This window comes from Mytilus edulis, chromosome 3 (assembly GCF_963676685.1).
Source record: "Mytilus edulis chromosome 3, xbMytEdul2.2, whole genome shotgun sequence".
Lineage (NCBI taxonomy): Eukaryota > Metazoa > Mollusca > Bivalvia > Mytilida > Mytilidae > Mytilus > Mytilus edulis.
This window is the reverse complement of record NC_092346.1, coordinates 101,366,133-101,376,793: the sequence shown is the minus strand read 5'-3', so window position 1 is coordinate 101,376,793 and position 10,661 is coordinate 101,366,133.

Genomic DNA, 10,661 nt, shown 5'->3' with positions numbered 1-10,661 from the left:
AACCATGTGTCCCAATTCAAAAGCATTGATCATAAAACGATGGGGGTTTCAACCCCTGAAACCCCATTGATTCGCCACTGAGGTAACTATTTCCAGCTTCATGCTGGAAGATAAGGCCATCCCTTCCACAAGAAGATTGAGAGTAATTTTTCCTGGTGCCTGCAGTTTATTATAACAGATGTTAATATTTTTGGGTAAAGATTGCATGGAATGCAATCAAAACCCTATGGTTACTAAGTTAACTTGATATCTTAATCTTTCAAGGCTCATCACTGTCTTTTTAATACACGAAATATAGTGCATTTAATTGATCATAACATTCTATACATCCAATTTATGAATATTTACAGAAAATCAATGTAAATATATTCTCAGATATTCAAGTCACAAAACGATGTTACATCTGGCAAGAAAATTACATAACTTGTGCAAGGTTCAGGAATATAATATCTGTTTTAATAATATAAATATGTTACTGTTAAAGTCGTCTTTAAAAATTATAGTTATCTCCCATTGTCCAGAATTCTAGCTTCAACCATAGCTGTATTGTTGCAATAAAGCAAATGCCGTGCATTACTTAAGTTTAACGCCCACTGATAAATTAACGCAATCTTTACCCTTCAGTGATTACAAGCACTTTGATTGTATTTGATTGCTACAAATTAAAATAAGATTCATTTATCGTGAATCTTAGAAATAGTCACGTTTTGTATCTGATTGCTACAAATTAAAATAAGATTCATTTATCGTGAATCTTAGAAATAGTCACGTTTTGTATCTGATTGCTACAAATTAAAATAAGATTCATTTATCGTGAATCTTAGAAATAGTCACGTTTTGTATCTGATTGCTACAAATTAAAATAAGATTCATTTATCGTGAATCTTAGAAATAGTCACGTTTTGTATCTGATTGCTACAAATTAAAATAAGATTCATTTATCGTGAATCTTAGAATGTTTGGCTTTGAGCGTTCCTGATGAAGGTAAATCCAGAAAAGCGCTTCGGACGCAATAAATTATAAAACGTGTTGTTTTCCATTTTTTACATCACTGGGTCGATACCTCTGCTGGTGGACTATCAGTCCCCGAGGGTATCATCAGCTCAGTAGTCAGTGCTTCGGTACTGACATGATTTAACAAACTTTACTAAAATTGTCTGTTTATAAATTTTGAAATTATTATGAAACTAAGGTTTCAACTCCCTCAGGCAAAGTTGGCTTTAGATGAATTTGGCTATTTATTTTAGGTATTTTTGACATAAAGCTCTTCAACGATTTTCGGTACTTATACATCTTCGGATTTCAAATGTTTGGCTTTGAGCGTTCCTGATGAAGGTAAATCCAGAAAAGCGCTTCGGACGCAATAAATTATAAAACGTGTTGTTTTCCATTTTTTACATCACTGGGTCGATACCTCTGCTGGTGGACTATCAGTCCCCGAGGGTATCATCAGCTCAGTAGTCAGTGCTTCGGTACTGACATGATTTAACAAACTTTACTAAAATTGTCTGTTTATAAATTTTGAAATTATTATGAAACTAAGGTTTCAACTCCCTCAGGCAAAGTTGGCTTTAGATGAATTTGGCTATTTATTTTAGGTATTTTTGACATAAAGCTCTTCAACGATTTTCGGTACTTATACATCTTCGGATTTCAAATGTTTGGCTTTGAGCGTTCCTGATGAAGGTAAATCCAGAAAAGCGCTTCGGACGCAATAAATTATAAAACGTGTTGTTTTCCATTTTTTACATCACTGGGTCGATACCTCTGCTGGTGGACTATCAGTCCCCGAGGGTATCATCAGCTCAGTAGTCAGTGCTTCGGTACTGACATGATTTAACAAACTTTACTAAAATTGTCTGTTTATAAATTTTGAAATTATTATGAAACTAAGGTTTCAACTCCCTCAGGCAAAGTTGGCTTTAGATGAATTTGGCTATTTATTTTAGGTATTTTTGACATAAAGCTCTTCAACGATTTTCGGTACTTATACATCTTCGGATTTCAAATGTTTGGCTTTGAGCGTTCCTGATGAAGGTAAATCCAGAAAAGCGCTTCGGACGCAATAAATTATAAAACGTGTTGTTTTCCATTTTTTACATCACTGGGTCGATACCTCTGCTGGTGGACTATCAGTCCCCGAGGGTATCATCAGCTCAGTAGTCAGTGCTTCGGTACTGACATGATTTAACAAACTTTACTAAAATTGTCTGTTTATAAATTTTGAAATTATTATGAAACTAAGGTTTCAACTCCCTCAGGCAAAGTTGGCTTTAGATGAATTTGGCTATTTATTTTAGGTATTTTTGACATAAAGCTCTTCAACGATTTTCGGTACTTATACATCTTCGGATTTCAAATGTTTGGCTTTGAGCGTTCCTGATGAAGGTAAATCCAGAAAAGCGCTTCGGACGCAATAAATTATAAAACGTGTTGTTTTCCATTTTTTACATCACTGGGTCGATACCTCTGCTGGTGGACTATCAGTCCCCGAGGGTATCATCAGCTCAGTAGTCAGTGCTTCGGTACTGACATGATTTAACAAACTTTACTAAAATTGTCTGTTTATAAATTTTGAAATTATTATGAAACTAAGGTTTCAACTCCCTCAGGCAAAGTTGGCTTTAGATGAATTTGGCTATTTATTTTAGGTATTTTTGACATAAAGCTCTTCAACGATTTTCGGTACTTATACATCTTCGGATTTCAAATGTTTGGCTTTGAGCGTTCCTGATGAAGGTAAATCCAGAAAAGCGCTTCGGACGCAATAAATTATAAAACGTGTTGTTTTCCATTTTTTACATCACTGGGTCGATACCTCTGCTGGTGGACTATCAGTCCCCGAGGGTATCATCAGCTCAGTAGTCAGTGCTTCGGTACTGACATGATTTAACAAACTTTACTAAAATTGTCTGTTTATAAATTTTGAAATTATTATGAAACTAAGGTTTCAACTCCCTCAGGCAAAGTTGGCTTTAGATGAATTTGGCTATTTATTTTAGGTATTTTTGACATAAAGCTCTTCAACGATTTTCGGTACTTATACATCTTCGGATTTCAAATGTTTGGCTTTGAGCGTTCCTGATGAAGGTAAATCCAGAAAAGCGCTTCGGACGCAATAAATTATAAAACGTGTTGTTTTCCATTTTTTACATCACTGGGTCGATACCTCTGCTGGTGGACTATCAGTCCCAGAGGGTATCATCAGCTCAGTAGTCAGTGCTTCGGTACTGACATGATTTAACAAACTTTACTAAAATTGTCTGTTTATAAATTTTGAAATTATTATGAAACTAAGGTTTCAACTCCCTCAGGCAAAGTTGGCTTTAGATGAATTTGGCTATTTATTTTAGGTATTTTTGACATAAAGCTCTTCAACGATTTTCGGTACTTATACATCTTCGGATTTCAAATGTTTGGCTTTGAGCGTTCCTGATGAAGGTAAATCCAGAAAAGCGCTTCGGACGCAATAAATTATAAAACGTGTTGTTTTCCATTTTTTACATCACTGGGTCGATACATCTGCTGGTGGACTATCAGTCCCCGAGGGTATCATCAGCTCAGTAGTCAGTGCTTCGGTACTGACATGATTTAACAAACTTTACTAAAATTGTCTGTTTATAAATTTTGAAATTATTATGAAACTAAGGTTTCAACTCCCTCAGGCAAAGTTGGCTTTAGATGAATTTGGCTATTTATTTTAGGTATTTTTGACATAAAGCTCTTCAACGATTTTCGGTACTTATACATCTTCGGATTTCAAATGTTTGGCTTTGAGCGTTCCTGATGAAGGTAAATCCAGAAAAGCGCTTCGGACGCAATAAATTATAAAACGTGTTGTTTTCCATTTTTTACATCACTGGGTCGATACATCTGCTGGTGGACTATCAGTCCCCGAGGGTATCATCAGCTCAGTAGTCAGTGCTTCGGTACTGACATGATTTAACAAACTTTACTAAAATTGTCTGTTTATAAATTTTGAAATTATTATGAAACTAAGGTTTCAACTCCCTCAGGCAAAGTTGGCTTTAGATGAATTTGGCTATTTATTTTAGGTATTTTTGACATAAAGCTCTTCAACGATTTTCGGTACTTATACATCTTCGGATTTCAAATGTTTGGCTTTGAGCGTTCCTGATGAAGGTAAATCCAGAAAAGCGCTTCGGACGCAATAAATTATAAAACGTGTTGTTTTCCATTTTTTACATCACTGGGTCGATACCTCTGCTGGTGGACTATCAGTCCCCGAGGGTATCATCAGCTCAGTAGTCAGTGCTTCGGTACTGACATGATTTAACAAACTTTACTAAAATTGTCTGTTTATAAATTTTGAAATTATTATGAAACTAAGGTTTCAACTCCCTCAGGCAAAGTTGGCTTTAGATGAATTTGGCTATTTATTTTAGGTATTTTTGACATAAAGCTCTTCAACGATTTTCGGTACTTATACATCTTCGGATTTCAAATGTTTGGCTTTGAGCGTTCCTGATGAAGGTAAATCCAGAAAAGCGCTTCGGACGCAATAAATTATAAAACGTGTTGTTTTCCATTTTTTACATCACTGGGTCGATACCTCTGCTGGTGGACTATCAGTCCCCGAGGGTATCATCAGCTCAGTAGTCAGTGCTTCGGTACTGACATGATTTAACAAACTTTACTAAAATTGTCTGTTTATAAATTTTGAAATTATTATGAAACTAAGGTTTCAACTCCCTCAGGCAAAGTTGGCTTTAGATGAATTTAGCTATTTATTTTGATATTTTTGACATAAAGCTCTTCAACGATTTTCGGTACTTATACATCTTCGGATTTCAAATGTTTGGCTTTGAGCGTTCCTGATGAAGGTAAATCCAGAAAAGCGCTTCGGACGCAATAAATTATAAAACGTGTTGTTTTCCATTTTTTACATCACTGGGTCGATACCTCTGCTGGTGGACTATCAGTCCCCGAGGGTATCATCAGCTCAGTAGTCAGTGCTTCGGTACTGACATGATTTAACAAACTTTACTAAAATTGTCTGTTTATAAATTTTGAAATTATTATGAAACTAAGGTTTCAACTCCCTCAGGCAAAGTTGGCTTTAGATGAATTTGGCTATTTATTTTAGGTATTTTTGACATAAAGCTCTTCAACGATTTTCGGTACTTATACATCTTCGGATTTCAAATGTTTGGCTTTGAGCGTTCCTGATGAAGGTAAATCCAGAAAAGCGCTTCGGACGCAATAAATTATAAAACGTGTTGTTTTCCATTTTTTAGAAATTGTCACGTTTTGTATCTGATTGCTACAAATTAAAATAAGATTCATTTATCGTGAATCTTAGAAATAGTCACGTTTTGTATCTGATTGCTACAAATTAAAATAAGATTCATGTATTGTGAATCTTAAAAAATTGTGACGTTTTGTATCTGGCGGCTTGTCATGATTCAGTATTAATGGAGTATTATTTAGTCCTGAAGACAACCCTTGTGTCCACTGTTAAAGCCTTTGCTGTCACTTGATACTTGGTGTCCTACAATTCTAAACGTTTTTCAAGTTTTTGCTGCCAAAACAACTCAGTTAAAACAGCTCGGCAAAATTAAATTTCTGATTTGAAATCATATCCAATATTGACACTTGTTTAAAATATCTTTCTGTTTACATTTATTAGAAGGCAGTGTTACCTTTTGAATTAAATATTTCATCCACAGTACTACTAGTAGTAAGTTATGGTTGCTCTCTTTTATGCACAGTGTGTCGGTCTGGTACAAAGCAGGGTTAATATTCATATTACAAAACATGTTCTCGACTTGAATATATGCATATTAATTTGCCACTGGACGGAGATCAGCTGGGTATCCATCACCATCATCTTAGGTACTGTGACCTTGTACTTTACTGACCATCATTTTAAGAGGCATTCTCAAACGAAGTGAATGTGAAATTAGACATGGTTAAAGCTGGGAACAGTATATCTAAAATATATATGTTCCTGGTTAAAGTAATTGTGAATTTAGACATGGTTAAACGCAGCATATACACAAATTATTGCTGTTGTTTAAGAGTTACATATATTCCTGCTGGCACCCTGACCTATTAAGACTATAGAATAAAAAGCGTTTTGTCATCAAATACGACATTTCCAAAACAAATTTTGTAAAAGTTATACATACGGATTATAAGACAAAATGTGTCATATGGAAACTTGAATTTGAACTTTTTACAACAAAATCTAGATGGATCTAACGAGACATTCATAAACTTAACAAGTTAAGTTTGGTTAAAGATGGTAATTTTGGCCTAATTTCTGTCTATCAACATCTGCCCTAACCTTGGTCGAATTTTCATGGATTTTAAGTATTCACTGTAAAATATGTGTAAGGGTTATATCAGCCCAATCATATTCTGTAAACAAGAAGTAGGTGTGACTATAACAACATCCATAATGTGAAACTGTTTTTAGGTACAAAAAAAACATCACTTGTAGAATGTTTTGAGACTTAAAAATGCTGTTTTTCTTTTGTCAAATTTAAAATCCCCGATAGTTTTCCGAAGGAAAAGGTTATTTGGAAATTTGCATGTTGTTATTTATTGATATCTGATTTCATATAAATAGAATATATTTACTATTTGGACTTTATATATAGGCAAAAGTAAATGCTCAAAAAGGGAAATTAAGTGTAGAAAATTTTATTAAAACAATAGCAACTTCTGTTATGCACAAGCTGAGTGAAATTTCGAATTCAAACTTCAATTGCTCGTTGACACTGAGACTTCTATAACATTGACACAGCAGTGGCGGATCCAGAGTGGGGCGTAGAGCCCCCCCCCCCCTTTTTTTGCTTGTAACATCATCATGATTAATCAGACTAGACTTCGTGAACTTCGCCGTTTAATTTTTAAGCGACAATTCTTTACTTATAAATATATTTTTCGCTGGTATTTACTGATTATCAAAGTCATGTGATTCGCTATGGTGGAGTTGACCAGTGCGTCGAAAAACGTCACTCAGTCATTTTGAAATCGAAATTACAGCCCCCCTTACAGTAACACATTGCTTAGGCTGAAAATGACAACCATGGTACCTTCAGAGCGACACAGGATTCACCAAGAACGTATTGACTTCTATTTCAGTATTCCACCAAACAGAAAGTAATACCCTAGACTATTACACTCTTATGAAAAAAAGTTCCACAGCAATATTATCTATTTTAAAATAACATAGCTGAATAATGATCCACAGTCAGTATAAGCTCTTAGATATATGTAAAGTCTAAGGTACGAACCATTTGATTGAGGAGGCACTCCGAAATCTGAGATATTTGAGAGAGAAAAAAATTACTCTGATTTTTGCCTTAAAAAAAATGACTCTGGTTTTTGCCTAAAACAAAAATTCTGGCCGTATCTGGATTGAAAACAATAATCTTGTCCACTTTTTTGTTATTAGAAACGAAAATTTCCAACAGAATTATTTAGCATTAAATGAAAACGGGCGTATTCAAAGTTTTTTGTGGCCGGGGTTTGCATGTCTGACCGGAATGTCTGTATCGCCGATCTGATATATTGTATACATTTTTCAAGACCATACTGCAACCTGTCTAATGGGTGTGGCCTTTATGTCTCTATTTGTATCCGTCATTTCAGACTTATTCGTAGCCTTTGGTTAATTTGGAACCCCTCACTTCCCTTAAATTTGTTGGGGTGAAAATATTTGGATAAAAATTGCTTGTATGTCTTTTTTAACTCGTGTCGGTCGAATTGTAAAATCATTGAATAGCCATACGTATATCTTGTTTACAACTATAGAAATCTGTGAGGTTATGATAACTTAACTTACAACAAACTGGCGAGAATTTTCCATGTCTATTTTTTACTGACAATTCCCACATCAAATATATCAGTACATAGCTTTGGATCCATACTATCATTTTATTAATATACAATTAATAGGGAGAATACAGCATATAAAATGTCCAACCCTAACACTTTACAGCGACTATAAAATATACTTGCCCCACGCCAGGAACCGTTTCAAGTGCATATTACACTTATTTTATGTTTCTTAGCCCCAAAAAGGTCCCAAAAATTAAATTCTGGATCCGCCCCTGCACAAATATTAAATAGTAAATTCTTTTTGGAGCGTCGCCATCGCTTATAATCAAGGATATGCCTAAAAATGTTTGAAACTTTACGTTGCCGGGTCGATGGTGCAGATAATCGGACTATTTTGATCTATTTTGTATGAAGATATACATCCTGTTTATAGATTAAGTAGACATGCATAATTATCACTTACTAAATGTAAAACAAGTTTCATTAATATAAACAAGAGGATATATATATATACAGGTTTTATTACATATATATTAGGTGGTGGTCAAGGTTGCAAATGGTAATTTTACCAGACCAACTTATCGCACAGAAAAACAAGACTAAAACATGCAGGTAGGAAAATTGCGCTAGAATAGTACCGGTGTTATATAGCCATTCTTCCCCATGCCAGTTTTTCCCCCGGGGGAAAGACTGGCATGAGCCAATATTTCCCCCGTGGAAATTTTGGATCATTGCCATTCTTCCCCCCGCGGAAATTTGACAATACGTATATATATATACATATAGTCACTTTTCCCCCATGCCAATCTTTCCCCCTATATTATAGATATCACTGTATATATATACACGTCTGAAAATTAAACCGAACAGTGTTAGAAATAGGTTTATAGATACAAATTTTTAGTTCTTTTACATTAACAAAAGTCTGTCTACAGGTTTATCAGTCTGTCTATGTTTCAACTAATCTGTCTTGCTTTGTGTCCCCTAGTCTTTCTACATACTCAACTGCATGTCTGTCTATATGTCGACAAGTCTGTCTACATATTCACCCGTCTGTTCACATGCTTACCAGTCTGTCTACATATTCACCCGTCTGTTCACATGTTTACCAGTCTGTCTATGCTCACTAGTTCGTCTATATTTTCACTAGCTTTGAAATAACTTTCAGTAACTGCGAGTACTTTTATTTCGATGCTTTGTTTCTATTGTTTTTATGTAAGTGATTTTTGTGCAACATATCAACATTTTTAGTGAAGCCAATTGCAACTGATACTTTTTTTCTTGCGGTGTGCTGTCCTAGGTTGGGTTCATTGGGTAGGGTTGAGTTTATGGCCACCACATTGTTTATGTACCAATGCCCATTCCAAAGCCAGGAACATGTAGTACCGGGTACAGTGGTTGTTGTTGGTTCATGTCGTTTGAGTATGTTTTTTTGTAAATTATTTTGTAATCAATAAGCCTGTTAGTTTTGTTTGTTTTGTTCCCTTATTTGTATGGTCGGAGCATTTTATAGCCGACTATATATGTTTTTTTTTTTTTTCATTTTTGGAGGCCGTACGGTGGCCTTTTATTACTTGCTACCAGGTCCGTGTAACTCCGGTGGATATTTGTATAATAAATGCTAGATCGTGGTCGACCCTATATATACACCTTTAGGGCAGGTGGAATATTTTTGTAGATCTTGTACAGCAAGTCACAATAATGGAGGTAGTTCCTGTTATTCCACGTTTCCACTGCACGTCTCCCATGCTGGTTGGAGAGGGGGTACATATCTCCCCTAGGTTAGATGAAGTTTCACCCTTATCGGATTTCTTCTCCTGAATGAAAGCTTTAAGGCGATGAGTATTTTTCTCTATCCATGCCTTTGATGGGTACTTTTACCTTGTGGTACAAAAATGATTTATCATATAAAGTAAAAATCGTGGTTTAAGTAGTTGTATTCATTAGGTCAATGATACCAAGGGTTCACGAATGAGAATGGATGTGATCACTGCATCAGAATGTGCTTCGTGTTTATAAATATGACTTGTATGTATACATGGTATATATAAATACATATCAATTTATATCAATACGATGAAGCGTTGGTACCGCTAAACTAATCAAAAAAGTTAATATTCTTTTTTTAGGATAAAAATTTCTAACTGACGTCGCCGACGTTATAAATTTATAAAGGGGAAAAACTAGCTTATCATGCCGCAAAGGGGAAAAATTGGCCTGATCCTCGTTTTCCCCCTATAACGTTGAGGGGGAAAAGTTGGATCATGCCATTTTTTCCGGGGGGAAATATTGGATCGATCCAGTTTTTCCCCCCGGAAAAATTGGCATGGGGGAAGAATGGCTATAGGACACCGGATCAAAAACAAGACTTAAACATGCCTGTAGGAAAATTACTCTAGAATGGTACCAGATCTAAAACAAACGGTAGTTCAATTCATTTTGTTATTATTTTCATTTGGATATAGTTCTTTTGAAATCCAACGAATAGTGTAACTTCCAACCCCTAAAATGTCAGTAATTGTAGGTGGAAACAACGAACTTGTAATGCTTATTAGTTTCCTTTTATTTTCCCTGGTGTGCATGAAAATGCAAGCGAGGATTCCCTTCTTACTACAAACATGTAGCATATTCAAAAAATATTTGAAACTTTGAGCCCAAAAATGTGTTCAAAAACATCAATCATTAGAAATAATTTTTGATATGACCGGCTCACTAATTATACAATGATGTGCATGTAAAAGGGCAAATTCATGAACGAATAGACAGTAATGAAGCTTATGATCCGTAGTAAATTCAAGTTGACACTTACCCTTAAGTAAATCAAATGTATTTAAACTTCTTCGATTTGC